The sequence below is a fragment of the Arvicanthis niloticus genome, chromosome 6 (genome assembly GCF_011762505.2).
Source record: "Arvicanthis niloticus isolate mArvNil1 chromosome 6, mArvNil1.pat.X, whole genome shotgun sequence".
Classification (NCBI taxonomy): Eukaryota; Metazoa; Chordata; class Mammalia; order Rodentia; family Muridae; genus Arvicanthis; species Arvicanthis niloticus.
In genome coordinates this window covers 99,690,809-99,715,348 of record NC_047663.1, presented here as the reverse complement: position 1 = coordinate 99,715,348, position 24,540 = coordinate 99,690,809, and the positions used below count along the sequence as shown (strand labels likewise).

The 24,540-nt window shown below is 48.8% G+C and overlaps 1 protein-coding gene and 1 long non-coding RNA gene across 2 annotated transcripts in view; one reads left to right on the top strand and one right to left on the bottom strand.

The window, feature by feature from the left end:
• Positions 1 to 4,199: 4,199 nt before the first annotated feature.
• Positions 4,200 to 6,308, bottom strand: LOC143442887 (uncharacterized). The gene is made up of 3 exons (XR_013111471.1): positions 6,162 to 6,308; positions 5,937 to 6,072; positions 4,200 to 4,340 (listed from the first exon to the last, which is right to left on the bottom strand). It is a non-coding gene; the product is annotated as an uncharacterized LOC143442887 (long non-coding RNA).
• Positions 6,309 to 6,356: 48 nt separating this feature from the next.
• Positions 6,357 to 24,540, top strand: part of Emp2 (epithelial membrane protein 2) — a 32,155-nt gene continuing 13,971 nt past the window's right edge. The window contains exon 1 of the mRNA XM_034506692.2: positions 6,357 to 6,493. The gene's annotated coding sequence lies outside the window, so the exon portion shown is untranslated. The remainder of the gene's footprint in view (positions 6,494 to 24,540) is intronic.

Genomic DNA, 24,540 nt, shown 5'->3' with positions numbered 1-24,540 from the left:
GGTGCCCAGCTCACAGGAAGAATCCATGAGACCCAGAGCTCACAGCTTGAAGCCAGTGCCTTGAAGGACTTGTATCTTCTAGTCTCTGCTGGAAACCACTGTCTGCAACCTGCCCCTCCTAGATGGTGGAGGTAGGTGTGTGATAAAGAGGAAAGGGTCTTAAGACAACATAGCACAGCAGTCTCGAGTCTATGTACATCAGGACCTGGAAGGGCCTGTGTTCCTACCTGCCAGTCTTTCATGTGCCAATGGACAGCTAGATGAACCACACTGAGATGAACACTGGGCCTTGGTGTTTTATGGTGTTTTGAAGCAGTGTCTCATGTAGCCCAGGCTAACCTCAGACTTACTACAAAGACTTTCCCCACCTAAGTGTTGATCACACCTCAGATTTTTCTGTGAATTCCTCATCTGAGGATCCATCTTCATCTCTGAGAGAGTAAACAAGAGGTAGGATTGCACAGGAAACTTGGAAGGCCTTTGTTCTGTTCCTGTAACTAGAAGCACAGAAAGCTATAAACCAAACATAAAGCTAATGTTAGGTAAGGCAAACTGCCACAGTGCCACAGCTAGCAGGAGACCTGTGCAGTGTAGCTAAGGAAATGTTAGTCTGCAGAAGGTGACTTAGCCCAGCCCCGCACTTCCCTAAGACTGGGCAGCTTTCAGAGGGAAGTGGCTCCATCAGGTGATAATTGATATCAGTTGTCAACTTGACAGCATCTAGAATCATCTAGAGACAAACCTCTGGGGAGGCCTGTGAGGAACTTTCTGGATTGAGTTAATTGAAGTGGGAAGAGTCACCTTAAAGTAGGTGGCCCTGTCCCATAGATGATTAAAGAGGGAAAAGGGAACAGAACACCAGCATTACTTCTCTTGGTTCTGACTGTGGGTGCAGGGTGACTTGCAGCCAGCTCCTGTTCCAGCCAAGGCGGACTCTGGCCTCAAGCTGTGAGCCAAATAAACCCTTCCTCTCTTAAGTTTCTCTGTCAGATGCAAACAGCAAAGTGATGGACACAACCAGCCTTTGTTCCCGAGTAAAGATGACGTGGACCATGTGTCTCATTCAATCCATGATAGACTCATGACACACAAGAGGTACAGACACTTGTAAGCTGCTGGAGTTAGGATGCTAGGTCTTACATATGTTAATGGATGCAAAGGCCAGGACTGGAACTCAGTCTTCAGATCTGAGTGATCCAAAGTTTATTCCATTCTTTGTGTGTCAGCTACCAAACTATAACAAACTACCCCACAAATAAGCAGCCCCAAGCAACACGTGTTCATTATTTCACAGTCTGCGTGGATCTTGGTTGTGAGCAGGGCTTAGCTAACCCTCTACCTTGGTTTCTCGGAAGGGTTCCATCAAGATGTTGGCCACACCTGGGCCACACTCTGGAGTTTCGGCTGGGGAAGCATTCACTTCAAAGCTCACATGATGTTGGGGTATTGTGATTGTTTATAGGGCAGGCAAATCTGTGATCAGATTTGTCACAGGCTTAGCTAACTCTACGCATTCCTTTTGAGAACAAAGAAGAGCCAACAGAAACATTGACAAGAAACTGACAGGAATCTGAAATGCATCTGCTGGACCATGGCTAGTGAGAGGCTGGGTGGTGGTGGTGGCACACGATTTTAATCCCAGCACTCTAGAAACAGAGGCAGGAGGATCTCTGTGAGTTTGAGGCCAGCCTGGTCTGCAGAGAGTTCTAGTACAGCCAGGGCCACACAGAGAAATCCTGTCTTGAAAAACAAACCAAAAGGGGGTATGGTGTGGAGCAAGCTGAAGATTTTGGTGTTGGCTGAAGCATCTGGCAGTCTTTACCAAGTGGAATCATTAATAAGCCAGCTCACCACACAGAAGAACACAAGCCTAGAAGGCAACAGAGAAAGTTGGCTGGTGAGACAGATGTTACGGTGTTTCGCAAGTTAGTCAAGTGACACACAATACATTTAGTAAGCCCACTAGAAGTAAGTTATAATATCCAGTCTGTTGTTGGGGAGGACAGATGATGAATACCAGGCACCTCAGGCATTTGAGGTCAGCACAGCAGCCTAGACATCAAACTGTTCTCCAAAGAAACAGTCCTGGAATGGAAGTCAACAAGGCATCTGTGAGGTCTCAACGCCCCAACTACGACGCTTGGACTACACTCAACTGTGATTAGTTCCTAATGACACTGTGAACCTAAATCACAACTGCCTTAAAATCTCCATCCTTTGGACAAGACTCCATGCTGACTTCAAGACCTACTCTGCTAGGCTGTTGTGTGGTGGTCTAGAATCGTCTAGGATACAAGCCTCTGGGCATGTCTGCCTGAGGCTTTCTAGATTGCATTAACCGAGGTGGGAAAACTCACATTTGACTGTAGGCAGCACCTCCCAGTGAGACCAGCCGCTGCACACTCCTGTTGTCGTGACTCCCCCATCATGATGGACTGTACTCTCACACCGAGAACCACAATAACCCCTTCCTTCCTTAAGTTGTTTTGTCAGGTATGTCATAGCCACAGACAAGTAACAAACACAAGCTGCTTACGCCTGTGACCGGATTTGCCCCAGGCTTAGCTAACTTTGTGCCTTACTTTGGAGAACAAAAAGGAGCCAACAGAAACATTGACAAGAAACTGAAGGGGTTCTGAAGTACATCTGCTGGGCCATGGCCAATGAGAGATCATTACGTTCTCTACCTCTCTCTCTTTCTCGCTTCTGAGATAGGGTCTTACTACATCTAGCCTGTCTGGCCTGGAACATGTTATATAGATCAGGCTGGACTCAAAGTCATGGAGATCTGTCTACCTCTGCCTCTTGGCGGCTGGGATATGAGGCATGAACCATCAAGTCCAACTGGTCTCTCTCTTTAAGAAGAAAATATGTGGGGTGTGTGTGTGTCACTCTATGTATGTGCACAAACATGTGCACATACACATATGGAGGCCAGAAGAGGGTGTCAGTTGCTCCCCTTTTGTCATCTTCACCGATTCCTTTGAGGCAAGGTCTCTCCTTGAGGATGGGGCTTTTGCTAGGTTAGAAGTGAGCATTCCCCAGCAATCCTCCTGTCTCTGTCCCCATCTGAGCTGCAGTTATAGGTATTTGCAGGGATACCTAGTTTGTTACATGGGTGCTGAGACCTAAACTCCAATCCTCATAACTGTGGATGAAATGCCCTTAACACTGAGCTATGTCTATAGACGGTCTATCTCTTTCCCAACCCTGAGCCAACCCCTCATGTAGCCTTTCTCCATGGCGTTCCATGTCTTCAGATGCCGTCTCCCAGCAAGATGATCCTGTTACTAACTAGCTCTTGACAAATAGTCAAGAAGCCGCAGTGGCATACGAAATGGTCATGCGGATCTCCCCAACCTCGCTGCAGCTCTGGGGCCTCAGGGCAGGAAATCCTGCAACTTACCCAGTGTAGCTCTGACCCAAGGAGCTTTCATTTATCTGAGCCCACTTGGGTACCAGAATGCTATTTTACTGATTTCAAATGGCAAAAAATGTGACAGGAGCCCAAAGGCTTCCAACTTTCACAAGTGCTTTGTTGTTAATTACTCATTGGCTGAATGAAGGAAATCACGTGGTCCAGCCAGGGCTCCAGCTTGTGAGAGAATGTGCCCTGCCCACCTGGTACCTCATAAAAGTTTTGGGAGTAAGAACTCCATGGAACACACCTTCCCTTTCCCACACACCATGTTGAGGTCTCAGGTTCATTATTGAGAGGCCAGGAGTAAGCGTACTGCATATACAGGGCAGGCTTCTGCCTCCCCCTGAAGAGAGCAGTATAAAGGAAAATAACCAGCAAGCACAGGTGAAGGGAACAGGTGGGTGAGGCTCAATCCGCCCATTCCTTTCTTCAGTCCTGTTCTTCCCAATTCAGTACACACCCAACAGCAGGAGGCCACACCCAACTCTCTCGGGGTGAGGTCTTGGTCCTTTGGCAGCCATTTGGCCTGAGGTCTGAGAGCTGTCCTCTCTAGGCCGGCCTGTGGTGGCCACTTGCCATGGATCTTTGCTGTAGACCTTAACCCCTGGGCTTGTAGCCCCTTCAGTCAACACCGCACCTGGCTTCAGTTTGCTAACTCTTTTATTTTGGTGGTGTTTATATTTGTAAGTTTATCTTCTATTTTTGGAGGATGGCTCTGGCTTCCTGTTTGCAACACGGGGCTTCCTTTCAAATAAATATATTTAAACAAACAGGGTGTGTTATTTGGCAAAGAAAGAGTAAAAAGGCAAAGAAAGAGTAAAAAGGGGTCGATGCAGTCGGCCTGGGTTTAAATCCACGTGGTCATTCTTATAGGGCTGTTGTGCAGGGTCATTTCATATCTTCACGCGTCTCAGCTTCTCTGTCGATAAAATGTGGCTGTCTTTTTCAGGGCAGTTGTGTAACATTACAGCTAATATGTGTCAAGTAAGAAACTTGACTAATATCCCGGAAGCCGTGGGTTCCATCCCCAGCACCACAAAAACTGAGAGTGGGGTACACACCTGTCATTCATGCACTTTGGGGTAAAGGCGAGGAATCAGAAGCTCAAGGTCATCCTTGGTTACTTAATAACAAGTTGGTGGCCAGCTTAGGCTACATGAAAACCTTGTCTCAATAGCAACAATAATGAGGTAATGTTGGTAAGGTATTTGATATGTGGCTAATGGTTAGTAAATAATAGTAGCCACTGGAACTCTCCCTTCTTGCAAAGTTTTTGACTTGTTGTTGTTGTTTTCCAGATGACCATGGGACAGATAGGCCTTTGCTCAAAGTAATGTCTCCTGTCCAATGACTTGAGGAATGAGTCTTGATTTGCCTTCACCATGCAAGTGAGATCCTAGACTAATTGCATCAGCTGGTGGCCTAGGGGAGTGACCCTTTGGATTTGGGAGTGTCATGTCCCCCAAGGAGTCTCTAACTTAGACCCAGTGAGAGCGTCCCTCTAGAGAGATCTGCAACTGGAGTTTCAAATGATGCCTGTGAACACTGAGATGCAGTGGCCTGGCTTGGGGTGGTAGGGGTGATGGTATTTGCCACGTGTACCTGTTACCCTAGCACTTGGCAGGTTGAGAGTTTAAGGGCCTGGATCACATGAAAGACCTCGTCTCAAAAAACAATAAGTAAATAAATAAAATAAATCAAGGGCTGGCAAGACGGCTGTCATAGTTAGCTCAGCTGTCAACGTGACACGAACCCAGAGACACCTGGGAAGAGGAAACAGATTGAGCGATTGCCTCATCTGACTGGTCTGTGGGCATGTTGGTGGTGTATTTTCCTGACCATCATTGGGGGCAATGCCATCCCTGGGTCCTTTCCCAGGTCCAGGTGGACCTGGACTATATAAGGTATTGAGCAAGCCAAGGGAAGCAATCCAGTAATCAGACTTCCTCCACAGTCTGCACCAGTTTCTGCCCCAGGTCCCCACCTGAGCTCTGCTTTCCTCAGTGAGGAGCTTCCCTGAAGTGTAAGGTGCAACCAGTGCTTTCCTCTCTAAGTTGTTTTTTGGACCTGGTGTTTATCACAGCAACAGAGACAGAGGATAATAAGGACACTTGCCACTAGGTGGGACAACCTCAGTTCTGTTCCCAGGACCTATGCAGTAGAAGGTTCTCTCTGTGTGCTCTCCATGCACACGAGCGAATAAGTAAATAAATGTAATAAAAATACCGAAAACAGAAATAACTGAAGCGGCAAAATGGCTCCCAGGTGAAGGCACTTCTTGTGCAAGCCCGGCAAGCCTCAGGAGTAACACAAAGAAGAAAGGAGAAAAATCAGCTCTGCAAAGTGGTGGTGGTGGGGGGCGGGAATTGCTCAAGAAAAAGAGAAAGCAAGAATACGATGCCCATTTGAGGCCACAACTTGGATCCTCTACCTCCGACTTCTCGGTAGTTAAGATTACAGGCCTGGCCAGGCTTGGAGAGATTTTAAGACTGGTCCAGACAGATGGTGGTCTTACCTCAGGGAGGGAACTGTGGTTTTTCAGTTATGGCTTGGCTCGTATCTACTCAGCCTCTCCTGGAGGCACGGTGTGAGTGTGGCCTTTAGGCCTCAGGGCCAGGTCCCCCCAGGCCTTCCGTTTCTGTTTTAGGAAACTGAGGCAAGAGAGATTAACCACCTGTTAAGTTAGTAAGAGAGGCAGAGAGAGCTGCTAGTTAAGAAGGGGGAATCTCATGGTCCTGACCCTGCAGTCAAGAGAAGAGGGGTGACATAGATGAGAAGGGTAGCGACGTTCTCAGTAAGAGACTTCCAGCTCCCTTGAACTTTGCGGAGTGCTGCTGGACCGCCCGGCAGGGAAAGGGGCGGGGGGTCCCCTGCAGCCTCTCATGGTCCCGCCCCCTGGATCGGCGGCTCTTGACATCATGGGCAGGGAGGCGGGCTCGGGAGAGGGCGGCGGGGAGGAGGCTCGGTGGCCCGGAGGGCGGAGGACTCCGCGCAGTCCCAGCCCGGAGCTTCAAAACAGCCGGCGCCTCGCCCCACGCGCAGCCCGCCACTGTGTCCAGACGCCTGCGCTTGGTGAGTTGGGGGCGCGCCCAGGGACTGCGGTGACGTCGGGGTTCCGGGATGACAGAGGAGCGGTCTGCCCTCTTTAGGAGTCGGGACAGGCCGGGGGATCCGTGGCTTACAGGGAGGGGTTGGGGTGCGGTCCATGCGACAGCCCCACTGCTCCAGACCTCTGGGGCGCAGACTTCCCCTTTGATGTCCCCAAGGCCACCGTGCCACTCCTGAGTGGCATTCGCCGCCTTTTGTGCCCAAGCGGGCGGGAAAAGTTTGGGGAAGAGTCAGGGCGGATCCCCTCTCCGCCACCGCTGGCCCAAAGCTCTGAAAGTCCAGAGTAGCCCACTTGTCGCCTGTGGTATTCAGTATCTGATTCCCAAGCAGTACCAGTCAGGCAGGACCTGGTCCGCGGGTCCCTGAGGGCCGCGCGCTCCTCCGGGTCTGGGCTCCGTGGCGCCCCACAGCGACGAGGGGCAGTTTCCTTGGGTTCTTAACGGTGTCCCAGCCTGAGGTGTAAGCTCCAAGGATGGCCCTCCTGCCTGCTCTTGACTACTGTGGCAGATCTGTGGGCTTTAAAGGGAAGGAGGGATGGCACCCATGATTCCACGGGAGAAGGAGGTATAACTGAGTGTGCATGCCAACCTTGGAGAAGGACTGAAGCTTCTAGGTTCGGTTCAGCAGGGCCCCACTACTATGAGGTACCTAGAACCTGCAAGTTCAAAGACAATCTAGTGGGGGATGATCGTTGCCAGGTGATAGAGATGGCTGGGATTTTGAACTGTTTAACAGGTACAGATTTAATTGCGGATGATGGAAAGTTTTGAGTCTAGATAGTGGTGGGTGTTACTCAACATTGCTGGTTCATTTCAGGCCGTGTGCTTGTAGAATTACAAATGGTTTACATCATAAATGCTATGTGTATTTTACCACAACGAGAGGCGCAAGAGACACTTCTAGCCGCCTGTGCTTGTGTACTTTGAATCAGAGAAAACCCAAAACCCAGGCATGGAGGCTGCCCACCTCTCCCTGGAATGTGACTTTCAAATAAGGGTAAAGGTTCTGTAGGATGGATCCATGCAGGTGACAAGGGAGACCCAAGGGAAGAGGATGTGGAAGGCCAATAGGGATATGAGCTCCGAGTACTTCCTCCTCCCCTCCCTCCGGAGAGCCTTATTCTGGGCTGTCCTGGTACAGCACACCCTCCTGTTGAAGGTGGAGAAACCTGGCCTAGAGACCTGGCAGAGTTGGTATTGAAGGCTGCTGAGCCACACCTTCTCCCTATTCCCACCATGTCTCCCATTCCCACCAGGAGATACCTAATTGGGCTGCTAGAAATTCGGAGAGTCCTTTTAAGAGGTGTGGGTCCCCACAAGCTATTGGGCAGATAGATACGGGGCCCACAGCCTAGGGAGGCACTAGGGGTGGCCAGAAGGTGCAGAACCTGTTTTTCCTCCAAGGGGTTTTGGATCTTTACCACCTCCACCCCCACAAGAATGGAGAGTCAGAGAGCCGGTCACACAGCCTGGAGCCTTCTCTGTCCCTCAAATGCAGAAGCTGAGGTTGGCCTGTAATCTGGGCAAGGGTGTTTGTGTGGGAAGCTGGGGAGGGAGCCAGTAGGGAGGGGAGGGGAGGGCAGGGCAGGGAGGTGCTGCCTCATCAACAAAGGAGGCCCCCCTCTCAAACTCACACTGCCCCAAGGGATAATTTAATTGTAAATACAGCGCATATCTATTTAGCAGCCCCCCCCCAAACACACACACACACCGTCCTTAAGGTAATGACATCTATCTAGATTCCTCTCTGTCTTATCTTCCCCATAGGTATTAACCACAGGGAGGGCCAGTTTACCAGTGTTTCTTGCTTATGCTCAGGTACATACTGACACTCTACCGCCTGTGGCCTCCTTCCCTCTTCTCACAGCCTCCCTGTTCATCAGTGAGGTGCAATGGAAGTCAGTATTTTGTCACAGTGAACTTACTCCAACGGACACCACAGGAACTATATAAATACCTTTCCAGGGCACATGGAATGGCTTGGGACCTTGAGGCTGGCCAGGAGTCAGAAATCCAGCCACCTCTGGGGGGTGGGGGGGGGAGCTAATTGTATATGTGCATGTTGCAATGTGTGACTGATGCCCATGTCTGTCAGGTGTCAGGTTGGGGCTCTGATACTCTGACACAGGTTTCTTTCTTTCTTTTTTTTTTTTTCTTTTTTCTTTTTTTTTTTTTTTTTTTTGGTTTTTCAAGACAGGGTTTCTCTGTGTAGCCCTGGCTGTCCTGGAACTCACTCTGTAGACCAGGCTGGCCAAGGTGGGACAGCTCCTTCAAAAGCCATGGGTAGCTCAACTGGAGCCCAAAGGTGGGATTGGGGAGCAGAACTCTCTTGGAAGAGTGAATTAAAGTTTATCAGAGAGACACTGGAGCAGGAACGTGTGCTCCTCTGTGCTAGAAGGAACCGGAGTCCGAGCCTGGGGAAAGATGGGGGTCCCTTTTGAGAGGGAGAGGATGGGAAGAGAAGGTTCCCCTGCCTCACCCCATCACTAGTGAGGTCGTGTCTCGTTCCCTGCAGGTGTTATTCTTAAGACCATGATTTAGGTGGAATGTAGCCTGCCTTTTTGCATCAGGGATTGAACACATCTGACTCTTGTTAGAGCCAGGCCCAGGAGAGCTCTATAAATATCAGAGGCAGGGCTACCACCCAGCCAGAGTGCTCACTGGTAACCTGACACGCCAAGTAAGGCTGGTGGCCAGGACAGATAGTGATGACAACGTAGGACCTCTGGATTCTAGAGACACTTGAACTCCACCAGGCAAGCCAACCTGGAGACAGATGCCTGCAAATGGGTGGGTGGGTGGGTGGGGGCACTCTCTGCATTCACTGGTGTGGGCAAAATAGTGAATTTCAGGACTTAAAGAATTTAGAGAGCTTCATTTTTGACAGAGAGTCACATGGTATGAGTTGGTGGCAGACCTAGGCTTCTCTCTGGACATAGACCCCAGCTGAGGAGCTCAGTGATCAGGAATGGGTCAGTGGGATCACAGCCTCATGCCATGAGGGACTCTTGAGGCAGAGGAATGTTAGGGAAAACACTCAAGAACTGGGTCACTTTCCCTAGAGCATCTGGGGGTTTTCAGTCTCGGCTGCTGGGCTCTTGAGAAACTGGCTCATTTTGGGGCAGGATGTAGGGAGGAGGGAGGCTGGAAAGAAACCAAGTAGATGGTCCTTCCTCTTCACAGCTGAGATGCTGTCTTAGTAAGTTCTTGTCTGAACTGAGCTCAAAGCCCAAATTTTCCTTGAGCAGCCATGCTTCTGTATCATGGGGACTGAGGGCTCCTACAGCTGCTCCTTTCTTGCCAGGATTGACTGCACCGGCTTCTAGAAACTTCCTAAGACTTAGGGTCCAGAGCTGAGTGAGGGATCACCAGTGTGGTTCATTTATTAATACCATTCTTGGAAGTCTGGGATGCTAAATAGCAGTTATGACACAGGCTAGAGGCGGACAGCTTAGACCTCATTACAAACTGCTACTACACTAAGACCCTGTGGGTCCTGGAAAATAGACTCAGGTCTTTGGGCTTGGCTTGGTGGCAAGTGCCTTTACCCACCGAGCAATCTTGCTGGCCCTCGACATTTCTTCCTGATGTGCTGTCACCTGTCCACCTTGTCACCTTATCTTTCTTTAAAATGAAAAAGTATTTTTAAACATTGCACTGAGTAAATGTGGCATGAGGTGATTTTCCTCCAAGCGTTATGCATTTCTGCTGGTGCCCAGAATGATTTTAAAATAAAAGGTCTATGGCCTGACATAGAAAGAACAAAGACTGAGAGTATATTCTCCTTGGTTGGCATCTGAAAGAAATCATAAGCAGCACATGAATCTGTAGCTTCACAGATGCTACACGATGTCAAATGAAAGGTGGTATTTTTTTTTTTAACTCTAAACACTTTTTAAAAATTAAAGTAGTTAATAAACACAGGTGATTTTCAAGTTTGGCAAAAACCTTATTGCCCCATGACTGCTTTTTCAGAAGGTCTTTGTCTAATGGGGACTGGAGTGGACACATTTTACACATATTTAGTATAACATTTTAAATTTTATAATTCATACAATGTATTTTGATCATTTTATACTTTAAATGATATATTATTATTACTAGTGTGTGTGTGTGTATGTGTGTGTGTGTGTGTAGTCACATACATGCCATCATGTGCATATAGCAGAGGAAAACTTTTAGGAGTTGGTTCTCTTCTGCTACCGTGTGAATATTATTAAGCAGCAGTCTTCTATGAGCAATCTGGCAGGGGGAATCCCCTGTCTTCCAGGGTGACTATCAGGGGGTGCTGAGTCAAGGTGTACCTGCCAATCCAGAGAAGCTCGTCATATGATGTACTAGGATTTTCTTAAGCTTATGGGGCCGGACCTATTTAGTATACTCCCAGTAGCCGTGCTTCTGGGGACAGTAACTACAATATCCTTAAGGCATTTTGCAGAATATTTTATAGCATTAAGAAAAACAAGTTCAGGCTGACAAGATGACTCATGGGGAAAGGTGTTCTACCACAAGGCTACATTACTGATCTTTGTTTGTTTGTTTTGTTTTGTTTGCATCTCTCTGTATAGCTTTGACTGTCCTGGAACTCACTCTGTAGACCAGGCTGGCCTCAAACTCACAGAGATCTGCCTGCCTCTGCCTCCTGATTGCTGGGACTAAAGGTGTATGTCACTGCTGCCCAGTGCATTATTGAATCTTTTAAATAAAATTATTGGGATGTGGTGACAGCTCCATCAGAAAACAAAAACAAAAATAGACCTGAGTTTGACTCCCAAGACTCACATTAAAAACAAACAAACAAACAAACAAACAAACTGAATGTGGTCACCTTCCTAGTGCTGGCCAGCAGAGATACTGGATCCCCTGGCTTCCCTTGGTTGGCTAACCTAGCCTATTGCTGAGTCTAGACTAGTGAGAGACTCTATCTCAAAAGAAAGAAGTAAAGTGTACTGAAGTCCCCTGGCTTCACACATACATGAGCCACTTGCATCTGCACACACATTAACATATACATAAATACACACACACACACACACACACACACACACACACGATCAGAACATTATGCAAGGAATAGCAAAATGGCGGACTGGGTAAATAGTCCTTGCTGAGGAAGCCTGACACTCCGAATTGGGTTCTAAGAATCCATGGTGGAACAGGGGAACCAACCCTGGGAGTTGATCTCTGACAACACATGTGTGCCCATGGTCACCACACACACATACACACACACATGAAGCACAATAACCAATATATATATATATACATACATATATATACACACACATACACACACATATATACACACACATATATATATATATGAAAGCATGTACTATTTATATAAAAATAAATAAAACTCTCATTACATGCTCTGTGCCCTCATATGAGTTGTGTTGGTTTAAGGAACAAAGCCTAGAAGTAAGTATCGGCTAGATTAACCACTGAGGAGAGGGGAGGCCAAGGAACTGGTATAGCCTGAATGAGTGACGGGCTTCCTGTCTCATCTGTAGCAGGGACTCTGTCTGAATCTTAGTTACAATGACTTGTTCCTTCCTGCACAGGGGAAGCAGTAGGGTTTCACAGGTGTGAATGTGGGAGCTACACAGAGTACTCATGGCTCTGGGGCCTTGGCTGGACCACAGGCAGCCATAGGCAGCCGGAAACAAGATGGTGAGTTGAGCTGTCATCCAGCCCTGTGGGCATCTCTTTGGAATGGTGGATGCCCAGTGAGTAAGATAAGTTCCGTTCTGGCTGCCGTGGATGAATGCTAGCAGTGGTTTGGAGAAGAAAGACCAACAAGTACGCTTGTGGCAGTCGTCCAAGCAGGTGACAGCATCAGGACTGGGTGTCCAGGGCTTGGCAGAGATCTCAAGCAGATGGGTGAAGACCTGAGTCTCACACTAAGCATTAGCTTGACATTACTTAGAGCAGGAGAAAATGGCCCCTACTTAGCAGTGTTATCAGCAGTAATGACAGTAATTACCGTTGCTGCCTTTAGAGCAGTTTGCAGGCCACGTGCGGAACCTCCCTGCACTCATTTAAAGGTAGGGACTGTTATTATCTCTGTTCTCATGAATGAGCCTGTTAAGGAACATGCTCCAATCTCACAGCTTGCAGGTTAGGATCTGCTGCTGGGGCTCCCGGGCGCCATCAGACACACCAGTCCCCTTGGATTCTTCCTGTCAAAACTCAACATACACTTTTTCCAATTGAAATTATCTGGTCTTTTGGGCCCAGAATGTTCTTTTGGTCTAGAAGTCCTAATGGGCATCCTGGATATCAAATATAGGTGATCTCAATCCTTTAAGGCTCTCTATGACAAGATGACACGTCACCTCTTTCCTTTGCACCTTAGTGTACTATGTGTGTGTGTGTCACCTCTTTCCTTTGCGACTTAGTGTACTCTGTGTGTGTGTGTGTGTGTGTGTGTTTTGTGTGTAAGGACCAAAGACAAACTCTGTGGTAGCTCCTCAGGTGTTATCCACCTTGGTTTTAGAGGCAGGGTCTCTCACTAGTTTGGAACCTTCCAAGTAAACTGGCTGGATAGGCAGTGGGCCTTCCCAACACTTGGATTATAAGCATGCACCAGTATTCAAAGTCTTTTTAAAAAAGAAATTCTGGGGATTTGAACTCAGGTCTTCCTACAAAAAGCAACTACTCTACCAACTGAGCCATCTCCAGCCCCTCCTTCAGACGCATCTATGAATAAAGATAATGTCATTAGATGACATGCTCTTTTTTTAAGTCCAAAGGTGGCAGGGAAACCTTTTTATCACTACAGAATGTGTCCCAAAGTCCGGCCAGATGACCATGAAACCAAGTGCCTAAAGGAGGCAGAGAATGAGTTTCCTAGCCCTTAGTGAACCCACCAACAGCATCACCAATGTGTTATGGCTGCCAGGACCCCGCCTTTCACTTTTCCCTGCAGGCCCTATTTATGACCCCTCCTCCTCTTGCTCACCAGGACCACCACCATCTTTCTCCTTGATGGACTTTTGATCCCCTTCTCTCCAAACTTTTGATTCCCTTCTCTCCTTTGTCTTAGCTTCACAGTAGGCACAGGTGGTGCCCACTCCACCGCTCTGTCCCTGAGAGCCACCTTCCGTACTTGCCCAGAAGGATCAGGCAGAGGCAAAGCTGGCGGGTGGCGCTCACCCGCCCTCCTGAGAGACTGAAGTGGTTTCGATTGCTTCTAAAATAAAGCTCCCACCACCACCCCAAAAACACACACAAAGAACTGAGGCTTTGCTTTGCATGATCTGGCTCCAAGGTCCTTGGCTGGCTGCCCATCAGAAACCGCCCAGGGAGCCATGATAAAATGCAATTCCCAGTCCCCACTGGCAAGAGTGACATCAGCCCCTTGGGAGGGTGGGGCCACCCACAGGTGGTTTTTCAGGTCCCCCAAGAGTGCTGGGCACAGGACTGTCTCCTTCCCTGAACTCATCAGCTTCTGTTGCTCCTTTGCTCTGGTCACCGGGCTTTACTTAGTTTCTCTGACTCTTTTTGGTGGTGCTGTGGACTGACCCCAGTGCGCCTCAGTGCTAGACAAGAGCTCTGTCACTGAACTACATCCCAGGTCTCTTTCTTCTTTTTTAAAAATTTGACACTGGATCTAAATTGCCCAGGCTGGCTTTGAACTGACAGTCTCCTGCCTCAGCCTCCAGAGCTCCTCATAGGGTACCCTGTAGTCTGTAGTATCCTGGAATGCAGCTGGAGAGCAGACTGACCATAAATTCCAATGTATCAGGAAGATGGCCTTGAACTGGTCATCTTTCTGTCTCCATCTCCAGAGCAGTAAGATTACAGGCATATACTACCATACCTGGGATATACTAAGTAGGCAAGCAGTCTACCACTGAGTCACATCCCAAGACCCTACAGGTCCCTGCAGGATCCAACTTTCGGTTTGCTTGGGGTGTTTTGTTTGGTTGTTTTTGTTGTTGTTGTTGTTTTGTTTGAGACAGGGTTTCTCTGTGTAGTCCTGGCTATCTTGCAACTCACTCTGTAGACCAGGCTGGCCTTGAATTAAAGGCATGCACCACCAACAGGCTCCAGCTCTTAACCCCCTTTTACCATTGTTTCTACTGTTGTTAGCTTCCCTTCCCTTCCCTGCCGTGAGTGGTGTGTGCTCAGTTCTTTCAGAGGAACACATTCCTTAAGGCACACTTCCTTCCTGGTCACTTTCAGTGACAGTGTGTTAAGAATGACTAAGGATGGCAGGCACAGGGACTTTGCTTCTGTGTCTTCAGAGCTCAGGTTGAATCCCCCAGTCAGCATAGGTACTCCAGCCTTCTTGGGCCCCTGGGGAGGAGTCTCAGAAGGAGATTCTGTGAGCTGAGTGTGTATGTGGGAGCTGCGGCTGCAGGGGTTAGAGGGGAGGTGGGAACAGGGCAGGGCATGGAAGATACCAGAGATGATGGCCAGGATCAGGGCTGTTGACCCCTCCTGCCCCCCCCCCCCCATACAAACACTTGTCTCTGCTGAGGTTACAGCAGAGCAAGAGATACCTGTTTATGTCCTGGAGACACAAGGTCACTCTTCCAAGCCAAGGCCTAAAGGGGCTTAATCACAGACACAGCAGGGTGAGGTCCAAGTGCCTGAAGCCACTTAGAGATGATTTCTGTAATAAACAAGAAAGGCTCAAAAACAAACAAGTGACATGTCATATTTCCTCTGAAGTGTTTCTTAAATGCTGTGAGACTGGCACAGTAGAGGGGTACACCTGTAACCCCTCACTTGGGAGGTGAAAGCAGGACTATCAGGTCACCAGATTTCTGAGATATATAGCCAGATCAAGGCTAGCCTGGGCTATGTGAGATTCTGCTAGGGGAAAACAAAAGAACACATGTAAACGTAATCTGTTTTAAAGGGAAATCTGAGCAGTAAGTGGTACAGGGGTATGTTTGACACTCATGGTGTCTACCCTAGATTTATCACTGGCTGAAATCTGTCTTCTCAGTTGCCGAAAGCACGGAATGATAGTACCTCAGATTCCCTGCCATTTATCCTTTGAGAAGCTGTGCTGTCACCCACTGTCCCAGGTCTGTCCTCCATAGCTGTCTGCTGAACACAAGAGTAAGGCCCAGGCACTGGGTCTCAGGGTTGGACAAACCTGTGGTGCTGTTCCCCTTCTGGAACCCGCTACAGGGTTGGCAAAGGTGGGACTTCAGAAGCCCACCTGGCTTCCCTCGCTTCCTGCCACTTTTCACCAAAAAGCTACCATCAGAGGAATCTCATAGGCTGCCCCCATGGCGCCCAGTCTTTGCTGCCACTCAGGGACTGACATGTGGACATACTGCTTGCCTCCAGACGTTCAGTCTTCTGAGGATTCCAGGCCCACTTAGCAGATGCTTACCTGCCCCAGGATGCTTGGAGAGTTGGAAGGAGATAAAGGAAGTGAAGTCAGGCCAGATAAAGAGCTTGCCTTCCTTGACAGTGTATACCAATGGGGTCTTGGTATAAGAAACATAAACCAAGCCACGCCAGGTGGTACAGACTTGTAATTCCAGTTGTTTGGGGTTCAAGGCCAGTTTGGGCTACAGAGAAAATTCCTGGTCATCCTGGATAATGTAGTAAGACAGAAAGAATAAAGCTGCAGATGCATGGGGCAGTGGGCAAGGACCTGCCTGGCATGGGGACAGCAGGCAAGGACCCACCTGGCATGGGGGCAGCGGGCAAGGACCGGCCTGGCATGGGGGCAGCAGGCAAGGACCGGCCTGGCATGGGAAGGCCTAGAATTCTATCTGGTGTAGTGAAAGAAAAAAAAAAATCTCCCAGAAGGCAGCATTCCTTCCTAAGTCTCAAAAGAACACTGTGCCTGTGAGGTTCAATGTCTTTTTATATATAGTATATAAAAGTACAAACTGTTTATAGAGTGTATGTATATTCTAAATTCAACCTCAAATCACAATGTAAGGCAACTGGTCCTTAAAATATTATTACTTAAGAACCAATGGGATTGCACTGTGGGTCAAGACACCTGCCGAGCAAGCTTGGCAACCTGAGTTTACTCACTGGAACCCACAGAAAGGTGGAAGGAGAGAGCAGACTCCATACAGTTGACCTCTGACCTCCACATGTGTGCTGTGTGGCTCTTGCATACACATACACAATAATCAGTGTAATAATTCTTAGGCACGGTCAGAGGACATCTTTCAGGAGTCAGTTTTCTTCTCCATCATGTGGATCCTAGGGCTCAAACTCAGTCTTCGGTCTTGTTTGCCATCTCTGTCTGCAGATTCTCTGATTTTGGGGGGGTGGGGGGGTGGAGATCGGCCTTTTGAGCTACTCCGGCCTTCAGCTGATCAGACACGACACGACCTATGTATCCACGACTGGAAAGGCTATCTGTTTGCTCCAAAGCCCTGGGGTTCAAATGTGATCTTATCCCAAGTACCTCTCAGCAGCACCAGACAAACTGACCCATGAGACAGTCCCACTGGACCTGGTAGCTCTGGCCTGAATTCTCCTACCCAGGAGGCTGAAGCAGGAGAAACACTAGTTTTTGTTCAAGACTAGCTTGGGTAGCTAAGTAAGACCCAATCTCAGAACTTATATTTTAAAGTGGAGGTATAGTTCAGTGGTAGGTTGCTGACCCAGCGTGCAGGCAGTTATGTCCTCAGTACCACAAATAACAGCAGAAACACGGTTCCCACTGGCTGCTTATTTGCTTTGATTACTCTTACTAGTATCCATCTGTGTGGATGTGTCTGCGCACAGGTTTGCCAGAGTACATGTGTGGAGGTCAGAGAACAGCTTGTAAGAGCCAGTTTTCCTTCTCCTGTGGGTTCTGAGGATTGAACTAGAATTGTCAGACACCCAACAAACCATTTTACTACCTCTGCCCCTAACACATGGGACCAGACCCATGGCATTAAATAAAGCAAAATCCTTTTTCAAGTCTCCTTGGACCCTTCAAGAGGAGATCTTGGCTTCACGCTAAGACATTTGAAAACTTCCCATCCACACACGGCATCTTGCTTTAGCAGAGAACTAGCTTGCCTGGTACTTGGACTTTCAGCAGTGCTACCATGTGACTCCCCCAGCACACTATTGAGGGCTTCCCTTAATGAACTGATGCTTCCTCTTATAAAGCTACAGGCTTCAAAAGTAAGCAAATGTCTGACTGCTCTTTCCCCAGTACTCGGGCATTAGGGACAAGATGCCCTGTAGGCCAATGTCCATGTGGACCCCCTAGGATAATTCCTAAACATCCCTGTTGTCCCCAGGACAACTGCCTGTTTCTCCTCCTCCTAAGGGCAGCCCAGGTGGTTTACTCTCCTGGTGACTGCCCTGCCAGGGTGCTGGGGGAGAGAAAATTGGCAGTGGGGAAAAGATAGAGATGGGGGAGGGGATTCCAAGGAGTTTATGCAAAACACGGCTCTGGTCCAAAGTGAATGAGAGCCCTGGCCCAGGGGGAATGAGCTCTGCTTGCCCTGAATGACACATTCCAGTGGAAGGGGTTACATGAGCTCCTTGTAGTCACAGAACAACAGAAGGTTACAGATCAAGGATTTTCCAGATACACTGGTGGCAGGTACATAGTGGAGGTGATCTCTGCAAGAGGTCTCATATGCTGTCTGCTGACATTCTCGGCTTGCGTGGTTGGTGGCTGCCAGTCTGGTAAGCTTGCATGTCCCAAAAGGATTCATCTGACAGTCACAAGATGTTGGGTCTAACCCTGGTGAATTGCGGTTAGTTAGAACTAAAGATAGAGCAAGGTATTCTGGACTTGTCACATTCCAATGCCCTACGACCAAGGTGTTGTATCAGTCAGCCTCGTAGGATCTTTAACCATAGGTGTGACCTTGCTTTGGGTACCTCTGCTCACAAGGGTCTACTTCCTGACTGGTGATAACCACAGGCCCATAGCATCCGCCATGAGCCAGGTCTGGTAAAATCACTTTCATTTAACTATCTCCCAGCAGCCCCAGAAGTGGGTATATCCATGTCACCCACACTTTTTTTGAATGGAGAAACCAAGGCACAGCACTTATACAATAGACCCATCCAGTCTACCTTACTCCAAATCTGTGGCTGTCTTTTTATTATTATTTTCTGGACAAGTCTTCAGGAAACCTTGGCTGGTGTCAATCTTGCTATACGGTCAAGAATGCCATTGAATTCTTGATCCTTTTGCCTCAACTTTCCAAGTATTGGGTTCTCGGACATGTGCCACTATGTATGGCCAATCTTATGTGGTGTTGAGGACCAAACCGAGAGCTTTGTGCACGCTAGGCAAGCCCTGTACCACCCGAGCTACATCCCCAGCCCAGCCTGGGTCTGTACCTCCTTTTGTAGGAATTACTTCTTGTCCCTGGACTGATTTATGGCTCCTTCCTCTATTAACTTACTAGTTAATCAGATGGATACCTGGTTTCCTAGCTGCCTGCAAAATCCATCTACAGAAGTGACAGCTCTTGTCCCCTATGAGAGAGAAGTGGCCATTAAGAGGAATTCATCTGGGATTACTTCCGAGTCACTAATATGAAGTGCTCTAGAGTGAAAAAAAAAATATTGCTGATGGGTGCATGGACTGGGAGCACCCTGAGTCTGGAACCCTCCTCACCCGTAGCAACCCCTTCCAAGCCACCCCCCACCCCCACCCCCACCCCCGACACCCCCGTCTGTGCTGTAAGCGCCCTCTCTGGGATGCCTGTTGGGTTTACTGGATGGTGTTAATTACAGGGAACTCCTTGGATGATGACAGCCAGGGGTGAGCACTGTCATTGTCTGGGGCAGGAAGCAGTCACTGGTGGAATAACAGTAATTATTCAACCTCCAACAAATACTGTGTGTGAGGTCATCTGCCTGTGATACTTGTCATCCTGGATTTTTGAGGGCCCCTTATACTCCATGCCACAAGCATTAGAAGAGGGTTTTTTTTTTCTGTGATAGAGGAGGGCTGGACTCCACACTCGAGGGTTTAGAGTAGCCATGCTCCCTGCTAGAACATCCACACAGGCTCAACAAGTATCTGCTGAGCAGCCTTGCCACTGGGGAGATGCCAAGTGGTTTCTGCCCTTGAACTCTGACTATAATAAAGCAGTGTTGTCTCTGGGTACCGGGCAACTCTTGCTGTATACAGATCTTCCCAGAAGGTGACAGCTCCCACAGAATCACCACTTTAGTGTATGATTCTCCAGGTGGGCACTCGGTTGGACTCTGGGAAGAAGAAAAAGTTGGGTGGGTTCTGAGTCTCTGTGTTCAGCTAGGGTAGGGATGACTTTTCCAGAATAGCCTGTCTGTGAACCAGCTAGCCAATCTGGCCTTGTCCAGGCCCTCAGGACAGAGGGCAAGGAGTGGGGACATATGTATCTCTGAAGCTGTCAGTCAGAATCTGGGTAGCTTCCTTTCTGCCACCTTTTGTAGATAAAACAAGTAGCAAGGTGTGTATGTGTGTGGGGGGTAGGGGTGAGGGGGGGCGCTTCTGCCGTGTGGGATGGGTCTTGCACAGCTGTTACTTTTACATTCCTGACAGGAACAACTGAAGGGGAGAAAGGTCAGAGGGTGATGGGGAGGGCGTGGCAGTGGGAGTGTGGCCCCAGCTTCTCAGTCTTAGTGGACTGGGAGGCAGACTCTTATCTTCAAAGACCTGCCTCCCACAGCTCACCCAAACAATGTTACTCGCTCTAATTTGCTGAAACTGTTAACCCTTTTCCTTCATGCACATGAAGGATTCTGGTCTGTCCCCCCACCCCCCGTTTTTTTTTGAGAGTATAATCAAATTACAATATTTTTGTTTCCTTTTCTCCCTCCAAGCCCTCCCATATATGTCTCCTTGTTCTCCTTCAAATCCATGGCTTCTTTTCTCACTAATTGTTATTGCATGCATGGATATACATATTTAATTCCTAAATATAACCTGTTCAGTCCATGCAATTTTACTCGTATGTGTTTTCAGGGCTAGCTCTTCTTGTAATGTTGTCCGGCCATGTTGGCCTTACAAACTGACTAGTGGTAGGGATGGTTGTTGACCTGTTTGGCTTCCTGGAATTGGGGTTATTCCCCTTTAAATGTTTAGCTGAATTAACCAGTGAATCTATCTGGGCCTGGAGCTTTTTCCCCATGGCTACTCCACAGCTTTTCAGGTCTGTTAAGCTTCTGTCAACAGGAGGTTCAGCTCCTGTTGGGCACACGCTCCCCTTGCATAGGTACATCTCAGCATCTTGGGGCATTGTCTGGTGCTCACCTTGGAGACCAAGCTTGGCTGTTATTTATTTCACCGAGGGCCTACCACAGCACTGCACACACTGCAAGCCACATCTATTTATTTATATACCCTTGGGCCCACAAGCTCCTAGAATGCACAGAACCCACAGTATACAGCAGGTGCCCAATCAGTGTTCATTTCATTAATAATGGCTCCTTTGGGAGAGTCTGGTATACTCAGGCAGTGCACATTGACTGCCCTTATTGCTGATGTCGTGGTTATTATACACTGGGCTGGAAGACCTACAGGGTTGCAGACAAGCCATTCAGTCTGTGGCTTCTGCACTGGGGCTCTGCCAAATTCCAGTGTCCCGCCTGTGGCCATTTCCGGACAGAGCCAAGTACTGGCCTTTAGCCCAGAGCCCCAGAGTGAAGCCTGAGCATGAAACATGGACTGTCCAGGGACCGTGGGCTTCCACTGTCCCCAAGGCATCACCAGAAGCCTCCATATTCCCTTCTGGGTGGTATCCAGACAACAGCCGGAGAGGCTGCGTTAGCCTCTGTCTTCCTGAAAGCAGAGGCCAGAGCCACTTTCGGCTGCCATGCTAAGGGAGTGTAAGAGGCCTGGGCTCTAGGAGCCTGGGGTGGAGGCACCAGCTCCAGGGTGGGTACCAGATTTCCTCAGTCGGTGTGGCCCAGCATTTCCCTGGCTCACCCTTCCCAGTGCTAAGCCAGTACCCAGGGAACAAGGCTATGGGTGGAGGGGTTTGGACTAGAGGACTACCCAGAGCTCATCAACTAACTTAGGTCTGTCTTGGAAGGCCCCATACCTCTAGCCTGCCCTTGTGTCTGTCCTTCTGGGAATGGTCCTAGCCCAGGCCTAGTGGCAGCTGTAGGGAGGTGTGGGAGAAAGCAGCTGGAGGGACAGCAGCATCCAAGCAGTAGACCCTCCCTAGACGCTTGGTTTCTCTGCACGGATGTAGCCTGTGCCAAAGCCACTTCCTCTTGGCAAAAGTTGAGGTCCTGGGCTCCTGCCTTGGGGATTATGTGAAGGAAGGACAGGAGGGGACCCCAGGCTGCCTGTAGTCCAGTCCTGAGCCCTTCCATCAACAGCACCCTGCTAACAGTACCCCACAATTCTTGGCAAGGTGAGAGTAGTATCTGGAGAATGTGGTGTCATTGGAGGGCCAGTGAGTTGACAGCCCTTCTGTGCTTTCCTTAGTCTCTGAATCTGTGAAGGAGTGGGAGAGAGGAGGATAGAGAAACACAGAGAAGGACCAAAGGGTGGGTCTTGCACTGATGTCTTCAGAAGCCTCAGTTTGTCATCTGTGAAATGGGGCTAATGAGCCCTTGCTCAGCTAGCTTCATGAGGCTTGACACTAAGACACGCTGTGTAAACACAACTCCACTCTTCATGACAGGGAGTCTGGTTTTCATGTGGGGTGAACCTTCTGGGCACCCATCTCCTGGGTCAGTTCTAGCTCCCATAGGTCTTGGAGTTCTAGCCGCCCACAGCGGGATTTGCTGGTCTTCCCTGAAGAATGCTGTGTGTGGATGGCTCAGCCTGGGGGTGGCAGCAGCTGCTGAGGCTGTGCATGGGAAGGACCTGAGGAGGCCAGAGCCAGGAGAGGGACAGGGAGAGTGGGAATGCCCTCTGAGACCAAGGCCTGGGTTATTAAAAAAAAAAAAAAAAAATGTAGGAAGAACATATAAAGAAGCATGGAAAATAGAAGGAACAGAGACAAAGAGATATGGGGTGGTGTTCTCCCAGAGAAAAGAAGACAAAATATTTGCATGATGACCAGACAGGGATGGCAGGTAGCTACACAGAGACACTTAGGTGACAGGAGGTGGGGGAGGAGTGTTGTGTGTAAGGGAAGGAACCTTGAGTGCAGTGGAAATGAGACAGAGCTACCTCAGCGCAGTGGAGGGAGAGAACCATCCCTGAAAGTTGGCTCTGATCAGCATAGTGCACCCCAACACATTAAATAAACAAGTTAGGCTGTCAAGATGGCTCCGCGGTAAAGGTCCTGACCACCTGCATTGGAGCTCTGGAAGGAGAGAGAACAGGATTCCCGAAGTTAGCATCTGATGGCCACCAGCAAGCTGTGGTATGCCCATGTCCACAGTCACAGGTAAAATAAATAAACACAGTAGCATTTTAAAAGGAAGTTAATAAGGGGCTGAGGAGCCAGCTCAGTGGTAAAGTGCTTGCCTTGCAAGCAAGACAGCCAGAGTTCAAATCCCCAGAATTCATGTGAAAAACCAGTCAGGAGCTGTAATCATGGTGTTCAACACCTTCCTCCCCCTTCCCTCCCCTCTCCTTCCCTCCCCTCCCCTTTCCTCCTTTCCCCTTCCCTCCTCTTTCCTCCCCTCCCCTCCCTTCTACTTCCACCCTCTCCTCTCCTCCCCTTCCTTTCTCTTCTCCCCTCCCCTCCTATCCCTTCCCTCTCTCATTTCCTCTCTCATGTCTTTCCACCCCCCACCTCTTTTCCTTTTTGGGACAGGCCTTCTTGTAGTCCAGGCTAGCCTCAGACTCACTATCCATACCAAAAGCTGGTTTTGAGCTCCGGATCCTCCCTCATCTACCTGAACACAAAGCTTTAACATAGTCATTGTTTCCAATTAATTGCTTTAAAACCTGAACTGGCTTGATTGAAAGGATGTTGTGTATCATTACTTTAAATGGAATTATGAGAAAGAAAGAATCTTAAAAAAAAAAATACAACTAAAAGATGCTATTAAATTCTAGATCCAAGCAATGCGGGGCAGGGATGGGGAGGGGCAATGGAGACCAGGTAGACAGCCAGCTATGTCTTTTTCCATGGGGTGTTCAGAAAGGTTAGAATGGGCTCTTCCACACTATGTGAGGAATCAGTGTTGACTAAGCCATGCTGCTGCACAGCCAGAACCAGGCCTTGGCCTGGAAGGATGGTTCACTGAGTATAAGTGCTGGCTGCCAAGCCAGATGATGCTCGCTAAGCCCACAGCTGAGGAAGAGAACCAACTCCCAAGAGTTGATCTCTGATTTCTACACGCATCGTGTGGTACGTGTGCCCTCTCACAAATACACATACACACCAGAAATAATGAAGACATCAGGCTTTGTCTGAATACCATACCTTTGAAAAGCGGTTAAAGCTTTCACTCATTTTTTGGGAGTTTTCAGTCTTGTGTGTGTGCATGTCTGTGCTATGTGATCAGGACTCTGAAGAACACCATTACAATCTTGGAGTTTTGTCCTGGTGACCAGGCCTCTCCGCAGATGGCAGTGCTGTGGCATTCAGCCTGGCTGGTGAGCTTAAGGTCAGGGGTACAGTTATTTGGAGGCAGTGTGTGGCGGCACTGGGCGTAATGCAGCCTCAACAAAGGGGAATTTGTCCCTTAGTGGAGAATTGGAGGAATCTCTGAGTTGGTGAGCCGGCTGCTTCAGGAATGACTGCCTGGACCTCCCTGAATATCTTCTGTGGCTTTACATCTCCTGGGTCATGTGATCATTTCTAGTCTCAGTGACTAGCTCCTGTGTGAGCCCACAAGCCTCAGTCAGTCCCACAGGGAATAACAGAGGGACAGGGAGCACATTGGGGAGAGAGAACTGGCAGAGGGGGTGGAGCCTGTGTCCAGGGCTGTGTCCTGTGACCATCAGAGAAGGCAGCAGGACAGTTGGTACCAGAATCGTTCAGCCTTCCATTTCATACAATTCCATTTCATACCTGAGGGCACTCAAACTGATGAGGTGAGAGTTTCATAAAAGCTGGGTCCTCACTTTATCTGAGAATGTAGAAAGTACAGAGCTGAGTGGAGAAGCTAGACACAAAGGATCACAAACTGTTCCATTCTGTTGTCGAGTGTCCACAT